The sequence below is a fragment of the Chrysochloris asiatica genome, unplaced genomic scaffold (genome assembly GCF_000296735.1).
Source record: "Chrysochloris asiatica unplaced genomic scaffold, ChrAsi1.0 scaffold00035, whole genome shotgun sequence".
Classification (NCBI taxonomy): domain Eukaryota; kingdom Metazoa; phylum Chordata; class Mammalia; order Afrosoricida; family Chrysochloridae; genus Chrysochloris; species Chrysochloris asiatica.
In genome coordinates, this window is record NW_006408553.1 from 15,590,672 (window position 1) to 15,607,402 (window position 16,731).

Consider the following 16,731-nt stretch of genomic DNA (forward strand, 5'->3'; position numbering starts at 1 on the left):
AAAAGCCTGTAATTCCTTGCACAGTGATTTCTCAATGAAACGGGTCTAAGCCTCTGGCGCACTAAGCTTTACGAGGGCCGTGTGACTGTGAATTCCCACTTGGGAGGCTCAATTCTCGTGGTTCTCTTTCCCGATCCCAGAGCCCCTACTCACTAGCACGTCTGGTCACTCTGGCAAACCGGCCCAACTACTAACTTTTAAGAAACACTTTTATCTTCAGTAAAATCACTGATGTTCCCCAAGATAAAACACATTACAAATAAAGTTTAAAGAAAAAGTCCAGTTGATAGAAAGCTATCGAGTCCCAGAAAGCAAAACCTTGGCTGAAAAGAAACTGCTATTTTAGACAATAAATTTCTTCAAAATAAGGCTTAAAGAAGCACAGTCTAGCAACAATGATTTAAGCCTGGAAATCAGTAAGCCTGAGTTCTAATTTTACTGCTCTAACAAGTTAGGTAACTTGGATGAATTACTTAACTTTTGCAGATTTCAGGTTCCTCATTTCTATGATAAGATAATAATGTCAGAATTATTATTATTGGAACAAACAGATCTGTATTGAAAGAAGTACAGAATGCTGTTGGAAGCCAGGATGGCCAGACTTCTTCTCTCATAATTTAGACATATTATCAGGAGGGATCCATCCCTGGAGAAGAATATCATGTTTGGGAAAGTGGAGGGTCAGAAAAAAAGAGGAAGATCCCCAATAAGATGGATTGGCACAGTGGTGGCAGCAATTTGTTCAGGCATAGCAATGATTGTGAGGTTGTCACGGTACCTGGCAGGTTTTTGTTCTGTTGTGTATAGGGTCACTATGAGTCAGAGAGTCAGTATTGACTTGATGGCACCTATAACAACAACAAAAACAATAATATCAGTACTACTTACCTCACAGGATTATAGGGAGGATCCAATGATATGTCAGTTAACTATGAGAATAATTTGGAAAGCTTAAAGTATCACATGCATTTTGTGACTTTCTTCTAGTAAGTAGTCAAGAGTACAAGAGTTGTTTGTGTAGACTAACATCACCCAGACCCTTACTGCCTCTCATCATCTCTCAGTAATCACTAACTTTAGAGTGCAGACATTGGTGAATCATATTTTTGCAAATAGGTTTGTGAAGGAATCTTAGGTAAATTTTAATATATTTAAACTTCAGCTTCTTTGTTGACCTGTATAAGGTTTCCAAGGAGCTACTGGTGAGTTTGAACTGCTGACCTTGTGGCTCAATCTGACTTTGCTGTCTAGCATTTTATCCCACAGCACTACAAATGGAAAATATCCAATGAAATAATGTATTTGCAAAGTATTTTTAGAAACTACAAAGCACTGTATAAATCAGAGTCCTGGTATAGCACTGTAGAATAAGCACTGGACAGCTAACCACAAGGTCGGTGGTTCAAAATCACCAGCAGCTCCTTGAAAACCCTGTAAAGGGTTGCTATGAGTCCGAACCAACTTGATGGCAGTTAACAACAACATATAAGTTGAAGAATCCTGGTGTGGTGCTGTAGGATAAGCACTGGACTGTTAACCACAAGATGGGTCATTCAAATCCACTAGTCGCTCCTTGGAAACCCTATACAGGACCACAATGAGTCAGAACCAACTTTAAGACACTTGAAATCAACATATTAATTTAAACAGGAAACCTGGCAGCACAGTAGATTGAGAATTGGACTGATAATTGGAAGGTTCTTGGTTGAAACCCACAAATCACTCCTCAGGAACAAGAGAAGGCTGTCTGCCCCATAAAGATTACAGCCTCAGAAACCCTATGAAGCAGTCCTACTGTGTCCTATTGGGTTGCTATGAGTCAGAATCAGCTCAGTGGCAGTCAGTGCATAAATTGAAGTCCATTTTACTAAGGTGACTGATCACCATCATTCTGCTTTAGTGATAGGAGGCCTGAAGTGGTGCAAATGATGAACGACTTGACTACTGATTGAAAGTTTGGTGGTGAAGCTCCACCTAGAGATGTCTCAGAAGAAAGACTAGATGATTTACTTTACAAAGATCATGCTGCTCTTTTTAGGCACTATAGAATTGGTTCTGACTCATAACAACCGCATATACAACAGAATGAAACACTGTCTGGTCATGAAACATCCTCATAATCATGGACTAAAATTGACAAATTTTCATCCATTATTGGAGTCCTGATGTGGATAAACATTCAACTGCAATGTCAATTTGAACTGCAAGGTTGGCAGTTCCAAGCTGCTCATTAGAAACCTTATATAGGGTTGCTGTGAGTTGGAACTGACTTGACAACAACTAGAACAGTCTTGGACACTTAACAACAGCAACAACTGTCCACTATTACGGGCACTGTATCAATTCATCCATCTTGCTGAGTTGCCCTCTTGTATGACTCTCTACTTTACCAAGCATGAAGCCCTTTCTCCAGGGGCTGGTCTCTCCTGATAATATGTCCATTCTTTTGACAGTCCATAGTATATCCTATAGACTTGGCCAGTATATTAAGTCAAATGCAACAGTTGTGAGCCCTCCTAACTCATTGTCCAGTGTTTCAGTGCATGTGATACAATTGAAAATACCATTCTTTGGGTCAGGAACAGCTTAGTCCTTATCTTAGTTATCTAAGGCTGCTATAAAATAAATACCATAAGCAGATAGCTTTAGCAACCAGGAATTTCTTCTCTCATACTTTAAGAGGAAAGAAGTTCAAATTCCAAGAGCTGACTCTAGGGGAAAACTTCTTACTGGTTAACTCTGGGGAAAGGGCCTTATCTCCTTTAAATATCCAAAGGCCTGATATTTTTGGGAAAGCTCCATAATTCTTGACACCAATCTTCCTCTGGATCTAGGAGATTCACAATGTTAGGATTCCATATCCAAAGTACGCACTCCACTCCTGACTCTACTTTCTTGGTGATTGTAGGTTCCTCTGAGCTCTTCTCTTTTTATGTGTCCAAAGTATGAGATACAAAGTCTTGCCATCCTGGCTTCTTAGGAGCTTTTGGCTATTGTTGTAGTTAGGGGCCATAGAGTCAGTATGGACTCATGGTGACCCTATGCACAGCAGAGTAAAACACTGCCCAGTTCTGGGCCAACCTCACAATTATTTCTATGCCTGAGAACTTCGGTTGTACTTTTTCCAACACAGATCTACTTATTCTTTTAGTAGTCCACAGTACTTTCAATATTCTCCTCCAACACCATAACTCAAATCCATAAATTCTTCTATGCTCTCCATTATTTATTGTCCAACTTTCACATGCATATAAGGTTACTGAAAATACCTTAGCTTGAGTCAGGCACACCTTAATCCTCAAATGGATATATTTGCTCTTGAACATTTTAAAGAGGTCTTGTGCACCAGATTTGTCTAGTGTTGCTTGATTTCTTGACTGCTGCTTCTGTGAGTGTTGATGTTTGATGTGAGTAAAATGAAGTCTCTGACAATTTCAATCTTTTCTCCATTCATGATGTTATTTACTGGCCCAGGGACAAGGGTTTTTGCTTTATTTACACTGAGATGCAACCCATAGCAAAGGCTGTGGTCATTGATATCCATCAGTAAGTATCTTAAGTCCTTTTCACTTTCAGCAAGCAAGATTGTATCATCTGCATATCGCAGGTTGTTAATGAGTCTTCCTCCAATCTTGATGCCATGTTTTTCTTCAGATAATCCAGTTTCTCAGATTATATGCTCAGTAGACAGACTGAATGAGTATGGTGAAATAATACAACCCTGGTGCACACCTTTCCTATTTTAAACCATTCGGTGTACCTGGTTCTTCTTCTATGTATGGGTTCGTTATGAGAACAATTAAGTGCTCCAGAATACTCATTCTTTGCAATGTTGTCCATAGCTTGTCATGATCCACACAATTGGAAGTCTTTGCATAGTCAATAAAGCATAGGTAAACATTTTTGTGGTATTTTCTGCTTTCAGCCAAGGTCCATCTGACATTAGCAATAATATACCTCATTCCATGTCCTCTTCTGAATCTGGCTTGAATCTCTAGAAGCTCTCTGTCAATGTATGGCTGTAGTCATTTTTGTATTACCTTTACTAAAACATTACTCACATAGTATTTTGATATCAATTATATTGTCCAGTGATTTCCACATTCCGTTGGGTCACCTCTCTTTAGAATGGACACAAATATGAATCTCTTCCAGTCAGTTGGATCTCTTCCAAGTAGTTGCCTTCCAAATTTCTTGGCATAGACGACTGAGTGCCTCCAGTGCTGCCGCAGTTTATTGAAATATTTCAGTTTGTATTCCATCAGTTTCCAATGCCTTGTTCTTTGCCAATGTGTTAAATGCATCTTGGACTTCTTCCTTCATTATCATTAACACTTAATTATATGCTACCTCTTGAAATGGTTGAATATTTCTGCCCAGTACAGTGACTCTGTATAGTCCTTCTATCTTTTTTGGATGCTTTCTGCATCATTCAATGTTTTGCTCATCGAATCCTTCAATACCACAAGTTGAGGTTTGAATTTTTTCTTCAGTTCCCTCAGCTTGAGAAATATTGAGTGTGTTCTTCCCTTTTGATTTTCTAACTTCAGGTCTTTGCACATTTCATTATCATATTTGATGCTTTCTTCTTGAACTGACCTGTGAAATTTTCTGTTGCGGTCTTGTACCTCCTTACTTCTTCCATTTGCTTTAGTATCTCCATGCTAGAGAGCAAATTTCAGAGTCTTTTCTGACATCCATTTTGGTCTTTTCTTTCTTTTTTGTCTTCTCACTGACCTTTTGCTTTCTTCTTGTATGATGTTCTTGATGTCATCCTACAGCTCTTTGGTGTTTGGTCATTAGTTTCTTATGCATCAAATTTGTTCTTCAGATGATCTCTAAATTCAGGTGGAATATATTCAAGGTCATATTTTTGCATCTTGTAGGTTTGTTTTAATTTTCTCCAGCTTCAGTCTGAACTTGCTTATGAGCAATTGATAGTGTATTCCACAGCATGCCCATGGCCTTGTTTTAGCTGATGGGAACTTTTCCATCGCCTCTTTCTATTGTTGTTGTTGTGAAGTGCTGTTGAGTTGGTTCTGACCAATAACAACCCTTTAAAGAGTTTCCAAGGAGCAGCTGGTGAGCTTGAACCACCAACCTAGCAGTTCAAATGGCTTTGCAGTCCAGTGCATTAATCCACAGAGCCACACCAGGACTCCTCTTTCTATGTTGTTGCTATGTGCCTTGGAGTCGGTTCCGACTCATAACGACCCTGTACAGGGTTTCTGAGGCTGTAAATCTTTATGGGAGCAGAAAGTCTCATCTTTCTCCCATGGAACAGCTGGTAGTTTCGAACCTCTGACCTTGCAGTTCGCAGCCCGATTCATAACCACTATGCTACTAGAGCTCCTTTCCTCTTACTATAGATGTAGTCAATTTGATTTCTGTGTATTCCATCTGGTGAGTTTCATGTGTATAGTCATCTATTATGTTGTTTAAAAAGATATTTGTAATGAAGAAGTCATTAGTCTTGCAAAATTCTACCATGTGGTCTCCAGCATCATTTCAATTATCAAGATCATATTTTCCAACTACTGATACTTCCTCTTTGTTTCCAGCCTTTGCATTCCAATAGCCAATAATTATCAGTACATCTTGATTGTATGGCTGTACTTGTTCCAAAACAGATTTGTTTGTTCTTCCAGCAGTCTGTGGTACTTTTAATATCTTCTCCAACACCACAACTCAAATGCATCAATTTTTCTACCGTTTCCCAACATTTTCAATCATTTTCCAACTTTCACATGCATATGAGGCTGATGAAAAAACCATGGCTTGGGTAAAGGGCACCTTAGTCTTCAAGCTATCACCTTTACTCTTGAACACTTTTGAACAAGAAAGAAGTCTTGTGATCCAGAATTGCCTAGTGCAATATGTTGTTTGAATTCATGACTGCTGTTTCTATGAATACTGATTGTGGAACCAACCAAGCAAAATGAAGTCTTTGACAAATTCAATCTTTTCTCCTTTCATCATGATGTTATTTACTGGCCAAGTGGTGAGGAATTTTGCTTTCTTTTCATTGAGATGCAACCCATGATGAAGACTGAGGTCTTTGATTTTCATCAGTAAATTTTTAAGTCCTCTTCACTTTCATTCAGCAAGGTTGTATCATCTGCATATCACAGGTTGTTAATGAGTCTTCCTCCAATCTTGATGTGTCATTCTTCTTTTTATAATCCAGCTTCTCAGATTATTTGCTCAGCATACAGATTCAATTTGTTGTTAAGTGCCATCAATTCAGTACCAACTCATAGAGACCCTATGCACAACAAAATGAAACACTGCCTGGTTCTAAGCCAATCTCACAACTGTTGCCATGCTTGAGCCCATTGATGCTGTCCTTTTGCCAATCCATCTCGCTGGGGGTCTTCCTCTTTTCCTCTGACCTTCCACCTTACCAAACATGATCTCCCTCTCCAGAAATTCGTCCCTCCTGGAAATATGTCTGAGTATCAGAGATGAAGTTTGGCCATCCTGGCCTCCAAGGAGCACTCTGGCTGCATTTTTTCCAACACAGATCTGTTGGTTCTTTTGGCAGCCCATGGCACTTTCAATACTCTCCTATAGCACCATAGCTCAAATGCAACAATTCTTCTATAGTCTTCCAGCTTTCGCATATATATGAGGTTATTGAAAATATCATGGCTTGGGTCAGGCATACCTTAGACCTCAAGCTGACATCTTTGCTCTTCAACACCCCAAAAAGGTCTTGTGCAGCAGATTTGCCTAATGCAAAATGTCGTTTGAGTTTTTGACTGCTGCTTCCATGAGTGTTGATGGTTTACCCAAGAAGAATGAAGTACTTGATAACTTCAATCTTTTCTCCGTTGATAAGAAAGTTGTTTATTGGTCCAGTGGTGAGGATTTTTGTTTTCTTTACATTGAGATGCAATCCGTACTGAAGGCTGTGCTCTTTGATCTTCACCAGTAAGTACTTTAAGTCCTCTTCACTTTCAGCAAGCAAGATTGTATCATCTGCTCATCGCAGGTTGTTAATAAGTCTTCCTCGAAACCTGGTGCCATGTTTTTCTTCATATAATCCAGCTTCTAAGATTATTTGCTCAGAATATGGGTTGAATTAGTATGGCGAAAGAATACAACCCTGTCACACACCTTTCTTAATTTTAAATCATTCAGTGTTCCCATGTTCTGTTTAAACAACTGCCCTCGGTCCATGTATGGATTACTCATGAGCACAATTAATTGTTCAGGAATACTCATACTTTGCAATATTGTCCATAGCTTGTCATGATCTACAAAATTGAAAGCTTTTGCATAGACAATAAAACACAGATAAACATCTTTCTGATATTCTCTGCTTTCTGCCAAGATCCATCAGACATTAGCAATGATATCCCTCATTCCATGGCCTCTTCTGGCTTGGAATCTAGCTTGAACTCTCTGGAAGTTCTCTGTCAATATATGCTTGCAGCCACTTCAGTATTACCTTTAGTAAAATTTTACTTGCATGGGATATCAAAGATATTGTCCGATGATTCAATAAGTATGGTGAAATAATATAACCTTAATGCACACTTTAGCTAATTTAAAACTATTTAATCCCTTTGTTCTGTTCAAATGACTTGGTCTAAATACAGCTTCTTCATGAGCATAATTAAGTGTTGTGGAGTACCCATTCTAAGCAGTATTATCTATAGCTTGTTAGGATCCTCAGAGTCAAAAGAAAGTCTTTGCATAATCAGTAAAGCACAGGGAAATATTTCTGGTATTCTCTATTTTCAGCCAAGATCCATCTGACGTCAGGAATAATGTCCCTCATCTCATGTCTTCATGTGAATCTGGCTTGAGCATCTGGCAGTTCCCTGTTAATGTGCTGCTGCAGCCCTTTTGAATTATCTTCAGCAAAATTTTACTTGCATGTGATATTAATGGTACTGTCTCTCATACTTTTGACATGCTATCAGGAGGGACTAGTACCTGTAAATGGACATCATGCTTAGTAAAGCAAAGGGGCAGTGAAAAATAGAAAGCTTCTCAGTAAGAACGAATGTTAATAAAGAAAGGTTGGTCCAACGTGTGGTGAGACTAGGGACCCCTAAGCCCATGGACAAGGACATAGCCACAGAGGGCTACAGCTGAGAGTGGAGCATCCAGCTGATATGAAGTGAGGGGAAATGCACAAGAATGCCCAAACTTTCAGGTAGTACCCATTTGACCTAGCTTCGATGGCTTGATGATCACAATTGACTAGAAGAAGATACAAAAATTTGTTAAAGGAAGCAAATGTAAAATGCTACAATTTGGTGAACTTGCCCTATACTTATGAATGTAGTGGCTAAAAATGCCAACTGAAAGGGAAGGAGTCTTCACATCAACAATCAATCCTATGCCCTCTGTACACAGGACAGATAGGGACGGGTAACTTAGACATTGGATACATGAAATAGGAGGCCTATAAAGACACCAAGTGATTGGTTTACTGGTTTTCAAGAGGGAGTTGATTTCAGAGTGTGGGGGAAGGCAAAATCCCCATTGAGTAGTTTTCATCTTGTCTAGATGGGTCTGGTGAAAGAAAATGGGGATGAGATTCTTATGATTCAATAATGAGTAATTGTTATCATGACTAATTGTGATTGTCACAACTGTAAAGGTTTTGTAACAAAAAGCGGGCATCAGTCAATCACACAGTCTGGGAACAGAAGACCCTAGGACCTTCAAGGGAGAAGAGCATGAGTGGAATATGGGACCCTATCCAGAAAAGTAATCACACCAGAGATGGAAGCAAAGATGATGACATGGAAAGATAGATCAACGAGGACTCTAGATTTATGGAAAGAGAAAGGCTGTGTGCTGATGGCAGGAGGCAGGATTGCAGAATGCATTTTGTGTACATCCAAAAAACACCAAAACAAAAACAACAACAACAAAAACAAACCAGAGGGAATAGAAGCAAATACTGTTGAACGATGATGTATGGAGGTGATTGTAATCATTGCAATGAAACGAAATATGATAGTTTGAGTGTAAAACCAATATTCTCCCATATAAACTATCACTCAATTAACAAAAAAGACTTTAAAATAAAGAAAAGACAAGACAACTAAGAACAATATGAGATTATTGATTGGGTCCTGATTAAAAAGAAATCATCTATGTAAAACACTTTTAGAACAAATGAAGAATTTTTCACATGAACATTAAAGAATAACAATGGCAAGATGGATTGGCACAGTGGCAGTAGCAGTGGGCTCAGTCATAATAATAAGTATTGTGAGGATGGTGCAGGACCAAGTAGTCTTTCATTTTGTTATGTATAGGGCTGCCATGAGTCGGAACCAACTTGATATCATCTGACAGCGATAACACCATATAGGATAATTACATCAGATCAATACTGATCATATCATATTACATTATGGGGGTGATTACACCATATTAGATCTCATCATAGAGGCAAAAATTACACCTTTACTGCTAAACTACTTAAAATCTTGGCTAAATCAAGTTGACACAAAACTTTATCTCTCATAGCTCTCAAAATCTTAGTTGTTGTTGTTGTTGTTGTTTTAACCCTTTAAAGAAAGAGTTCTTTTGAAGCAGATATTCCTAATGCATCTCCCATGATTATGGATGGGCATTGATTACAGATCCAAGTAAAATGAAATCCTTGACAATATCAATCTTTTCTTAGTTCATCATATTGCTTATTGATGCAGTTGTAAAGATTTTTATTTTCTTTATGTTAAGTTCTAATTTATACTGAAGGCTGAAGCCTTTGACATTAATTCGTAAATATTTCAAGCCCTTTTCACTTTCAGCAAGCAAGGTTGTGTCATCTGCCATAATAGACTCTTAATGAATCTTTTTCCAAGGGTGGTTCCATCTTACATTATTCATATAGTCCAGCTTCTTAGAATATCTTCTCTACATACAGATTGAATACAAATGCAAATGATGCAAGCCTAATGTACACCTTTCCTGATTTAAAATGCACAGTAACCCTTGTTCTATGCCATTGGTTACCTCTTGGTCTATGTACAGACTCTACAAGAGCACAATGAGTTATTTTGAAATTCCTACTCTTTGCAAAGTTACCCATAATTTATTATGATTCACACAGTCTAATTCCTTTGCATAATCAATAAAATGCAGGTAAATATATTTTTGGTAGTGTCTGCTTTCAGTCAATATCTGACATCAGCAATAATATCCCTCATTTCCAATTCTCACCTGAATCCGGCTTGAGTTTCTGACTATTCCCTTTTAATGTACTGCGGCAACCAAAAAATCCACTGAAAATCCTATGGAATCCTATGGCATACACTTCAACTCTGAAAAGAATAGGGTCACCATGAGTCAGAATAGACTCAACAGCAGTTGTTTTGTTTGGTTTGGGTTTTTTTTTTTTTTTGCTCATGAATCAGGGTAAGCTATTAGATACAGATTTCTTCCTCTGTCCTCATATAGGACTTAATGATTGGTACTGAATATCTCCTTCATTCAGTCTGATACAGTGAAGATAAAATGGGAGGAGAAAGAGATCTCAATTTTTTTTCTCTTATGCATCATATTAACTACAGTGATATATTAATCTGAATGGGATAATGGCTATAATAAATATTTACCACATCTAAGTGATATCATGTAACATAAGAGAGGAATATTAGTTCACTCATGTAACAGTCCAAAGCAGATCGGGGAGAGGCAGATGGCTGTGTTCCATACAGTCCTTCAGAGACCAAAGCTTCCATGTAACTCTAATATCTCCTTAGGTTTCAGAACCTTCCACTTGATTCTCTTTATCAATATGTTGATGCGCAAGAGGAGAAAGCCTTTAGGACTATTTGAGCTGGATTAATAAAAAACAGTTGCAGCAGTACATCACCAGAGAACTACCAGGAATTCTAGCTGGATTCTGAAGAGGACATGGAATTAGAGATATCATTGCTAACGTCAGATGGATCTGACTGAAAGCAAACACTATCAGAAAGATTGTTACTTGTGTTCTTGACTATACAAAAGCATTAAACAGTGTGGATCATAACAAATTATGGATAATATTATGTAGAATGCACACTCTAGAACATTTAACTATGCCCATTCAGAACCTGTACATAGACCAAGAGAAAGGTATTTGAACAGAACAAGGTCATACTATGCGGTTTAAAGTCAGAAAATGTGTGCACTGGGGTTGTATCCTTCCACCATGCTTATTCAATCTATATGTTAAGCAAATAATCTGAGAAACTGGGTCATCTGAAGAAGAATGTGACATTGGGATTGGAGGAAGACTCATTAACAATATATGATATGATACAACCTTGCTTACTGAAAGCAAAGAGGACTTGGGGCACTTAAAAATGAAATCAAAGACTAAAGCCTTCAGTATGGCTTTCTCTTCAATAAGAAAACAAAAATACTCACAACATCATGATAAACTGAGCAGTTGTTAAGGATTTCATTTTACTTGGATCCACATTCAACACCCATGGAAGCAGCATTCAAGAAGTCAAACAATATATTGCATTGGGCAGATCTTCTGTAAAAGATCTCTTTAAAGTGTTGAAAGGCAAAGATGTCACAAATTATGCCTGACACAAATCATGTTATTTTCAGTCACCTCATATACCTGTGAAAGCTGGACAATGAATCAGGAAGATTGGAGAATAATTCATGCATTTGATTTTTTATTTTGGTGAAGAATGTTGCATTTACCATGGACTGCCAAAATAATGAACAAATCTATCTAGGAAGAATTACAGTCAGAATGTACTTAGAATTGAGGATGGTGAGACAAGTCTTACTGCAAACATGCTATCATGTGGGACCAGTCCCTGGAGAAGGACATCATGATTGATAAAAGACAGTGTCAGTGAAAACGTGGAAGATCCTCAATGAGATTTATTGACATAGTAGCTGCAACAATAGGTTCAAACATAGCATGATTGCGAAGATGGCGTAGGAGCAGATAGTGTTTTGTTCTCTTGTGCATAGGGTCGCTGTGAGTCTGAGTTGACTTGATGACACTTAATAAAATCATAGAAATGGTCTATATCACTTTATCCCATATCCCATTGACTAGAACTCAGATAAAAGGTCCTAATTAGCTTTAAAACAAATGGGAAATGCAGCTTAGTGATATATTCAGGATGAAAAACAGATTGGTGAGCTGAAGCTACTCTGTGTTAGCAGAGTCCTTCAGGTTGATTTGTTGTTGTTTTGTTAAGTGTCATCAAACTGGTTCCAACTCATTGTGACCCTGTATAAGGTTTCCAAGGAGCTTCTGGTGAGCTTGAACCGCTGACCTTGTGATTTAAACCAACCTTTCAGTATAGCACATTAACCCACACAATTCAGGGTCAGAAATGCTCAGAGCACAGTTGTTCCTGTCAGAACAGTACTTCTTCAACTATGCCCACAGGCAGGCCTTTCTTTCTCTGTGCAGCCAATGTTAAAAAGTTATTTTAAGGCTGCTGCTAAGTGCCTAGGAGACACATCACTCCACCATAAGCCTCAGCCTGAAGGCAAGCTCCTTGGATCAGCAAACCTAGCCTGGAGGCACCCCACTCAGCAAGAAAGCCTTCTGCCCAAAGTCACTCAGCTATACTTGCTTCAATGGCCTGGGAAGCTTAGCACTCTCATGCTCTGACTCTTGATTCTGCTGCTGTGTTCCTCTGTCACTAATTTGGTACCACAACATTTTGTCCCTTGGTGAGGAAGTTCAACGTGCAGGGATCTTGAGGTTCAAAGGGTATGCTCCATTCTTGTATCTTTTTTGATGGTAATGAAATCCCTCTTCCTCCTTCTGCGAAAGCTTGTTTTATATCATTAGAGTGTTAAGGGTTTACAATCACAATGAACCTTGTTAACATCCACAGCTGAATCATGTCACCCTATCAGTATCTTCTCTCACTTTCTCTTACTCAGGAGAAGAGTCATTTATTTGGTGGGTGTTACAAAGACTAAAAGAGAGACATATTAAATAATTCACTACACAATAAACATGCATAATTCAGATGTTTAAAATTTAAGTGTATTTCTTACAAAAACAGGGTAAGCTCTGGGGTGTAGTGGTTAAGTTACAAAGCTTGGAGATAGATAGCCTAATTTCAAATCCCAAATCTCTATTTCGATTGCCTTGGCAAAGTTTCTAACCCAGTGACTTTCAAACACTTTTGAGTATGTAAGCCCACATGCAAACATAAGTCATGAATTGAATTGTGATTCCTCCCAAAATATATATACTGAAGTCCAAGTGCCTATACCGTGGATGTCATGCTATTTGGAAATAGGGGCTTCTTTTGTTATGTAAATAAGGTCATACCAGGGTTATTATAAATCTAATTATCCTGAGTTCTAAGAAGAGCAGAATAGACTTTGAGACATATGCAGGAGAAGACCGACGCATGAAAGGACTCATCTACAAGCAAAGGAAAACCAAGGATTGCCAGCAGATGCCATAAACTAGGAAAGAGGACACAGAAGGAAGCCACCTTGATTTGGACTTGTAGCCTCCAGAATTTTGATAAAATAATTTTCTGTACCTGAAAGCCACTCATTTATAGTATTTCTGTTATGACATCCCTAACAAGCCAAGATATCTTTCTATTTTTTTTTTTTAAAGTTTTTATTGTGAATTATATGATAGTTTACATGGAAGAACATCAGCTTTACATTCATCCTATCCTATTTCGTTTCATTGCAATGATTACGATTCCCTGCGTGCATCATCAAACAACAAAAGTGTGCACCCCACAAGTCTGCCCCCTGGTCATCAACACACAGACCCTCTCCCTCCCAGAGTCTAGAGTCCCCAGCTGCTCCATCTCTCCATGTCATCGTCTCTACCTCCAACTCTGGACAGGCTCCCACACTCCGCTCTTCTCCTTTGATGGTCTCAGTGTCCTCTGCTCCTGGACTGCAAGATCAGCTACTCCCTTCTTTTTGTTGTAAAACATCACGTTTGCATTTGCAACACTCACAATCAATCCTGATATCAATTATTCACTACTGAACCACAACAGTCTTATCCCCATCTCCTTTCACAGCCCTGTCCAGACAGGTTGGAAACCACTCAGTGAAGATTCTACCTTCCCCCACACCTTCTGAAATTAGGCTCCCTCTTGAAAGCTTATAAGCCAGTCACTTCTTACCTTTGTAGCTCCCCCCCCCCCACACACACACACATTTTGGGTAGCCACTGTCTCAGTTGCCCATCCCTATCTACCCTATGTACTGAGGGGATGGGAATGATCTTCCCTGTAAATAATTGTTCCCTCTTTTGAGCTACTACATCCACAAGCAGATTACTCTGTTTTTCCTCTTATTTCTTCTTCTAGTCACATTCTGATTATCCAGCCATTGAAGACAGGTCAAGTGGATACTGTTTGCAAGTATGGATGTTTTTGACAAGCCAAGATATCTTTATATGTACAGTTTCATATTTGTATGTGTATTTATACTTATATTTATAGACACATATACATATATGTGGAGTCATAGGGTAGCACTGAAGGATAAGCACTGGACCACAAGGTCAGTTTGAACCACAAGATTGGCAGTCAAACTCACCAGCTGCTCTTCGGAACACCTATACAGGGTCTCTACCAGTCAGAATCAACTCAACAGCACTTAACAACATACATATATGTATGTGTACATATCGTGTGTGTGTATGTGTGTGTGTGTGTGTTATATATATATAGGCTTGTCAGAAGCAATTAAATTGGTCTTCTAATTAGAAGTGGATCATGATCTTCAGTTTGAAAATGACTTACCTAATCTCTGGTAGTATATTAGTTAGCTGGGCTACTAGTCTCAAAGTCAGTAGTTGGAATCTACCCCATACTCTGAGGGAGAAAGATGAGGTTTCTGCTTTTGTAAAGATTTCCAGCCTCAAGAATCCTATACAGGGTTGCTATGTCTCAGAAGTGGCTTGGTGGTACACAACCACCACCATTTGGGAATCAACCAATGTCTTATACGTTTCAATTTTCTTGTCTGAAATGGAGTTGTTGTAAGGATTAAAAAACAAACAAACAAAAAAACCACACTAATGCACATAGTAAATTTCACACCTCAACATTTAATATAGTTAGCAATTATTATTTTTCATTTTAAATGGTAGTATGCCATCGAGTTTGTTCTGACTCATAGTAACCCTGTATAGGATTCCCGAGCCTGTAAATCTTTTCAGGAGCAGAAAGTCTGATGTTGTTGTTGTTAAGTACCATGGAGTCAGTTCCAACTCATAGTGACCATGCACAGGGTTTCCAAGGCTATAAATCTTTATGGGAGCAGAACGCCTCATCTTTCTCTCGTGGAACCGTTGATAGTTTCAAACTGCTGATCTTCATGTTAGCAGCCCAATTTGTAACCACTATGATTCCGATTGTTTGCCATAGTTTGCTGAACTAGTAAAAGTTAAGACAGAATTCAAGTAGAACCACTACTAGGTGCCTTCAAGCTTACTTCAATTCATAGCGACTCCAGTCCTATGCTAGTCCCATAATAATTTTTATGTTTTAACCCATTGTTGTAGCCACTATGTCAATTCATCTCATTAAGGGTCTTCCCTTTTCTGCTGGCTATCTATTTTACTAAATATGATGTCCTTCTCCAAGGACTGGTCTCTCCTGGTAACATGCTCAAAGCAACAAACATGGTAAAATGTACAAAGAAAAATTCTCACCATCTTTGCTTCTAAGGGATATTCTGGCTATACTTCTTCCAAGACAGATTTGTTCATTCTTGTGGCAGTGCATGATATATTCAATATTCTTTACCAACACCATAATTCAAATGTGTCAAATGTTCTTCAGTCTTCTTTTCTATTGTCCTGCTTTCACATGAATCTGAGGCCATTGAAAATAGCATGATTTGTGTCCGGCACGCCTTAATTCTCAACATGACACCTTTGCCTTTTAACACTTTAACGAGGTTTTTTGCTACAGATCTTATCCAAACAATATATTTTTTGGTTTATTGACTGCTGCTTGCATGGGTGTTGAATGCAGATCCAAGTAAAATGAAGCCCTTGACAACTTCAATCTTTAATCTGTTTATCATAATGTCAATTGTTTTTCCAGTTGTGAGGATTAAATAGGATCATTGATTTATTGATAGCACAGCATATATTAAGATAAATAAATTGTGGTTGCTGTCCTTAATATCTACCATGAATATTTGTTGTTGTTGTTGTTAAGTGCCATTGAGTCGATTCCGACCCATAGCAACCGTGTATAGGGTTTCCGAGGAGCAGCTGGTGAGTTTGAACCACTGACCTTGCTATTCAAATGGCTTTGCAAGTCTGGTGCATAAACCCACAGTGCCACACCATGAATATTTAGAAAGGTGCTATTCAATATAGTACCTGTTAGTTTTATGATGGCATCTTGGTGTGGTGCTGTAGGATAAGCACTGGACCGCTAACTGCAACGTTGGTGCTTCAAACCTAGCAGTCACTCCTTGGAAATCCTACACAGGGTCACCATGAGTTGGAATTCATTCAATGGTATTTAATAACAACAGCTTTGTTGCTGTTAACATTTAAATTTGAATGAAATAAAATTAAGAATTCAGTCATACAAGTCATATTTCAAGTGTTTAGTAGGTTGTTGTTGTTGTTGTTGTTGTCAGGTGCCATCAAGTCGGAACCGACTCATAACGACCCCATGCACAGCAGAACGAAACAATGTCCGATCCTGGGCCAACCTCACTACCGCTGCCACACTTGAGTGCATCAATGATGCCACCTGGCTGATC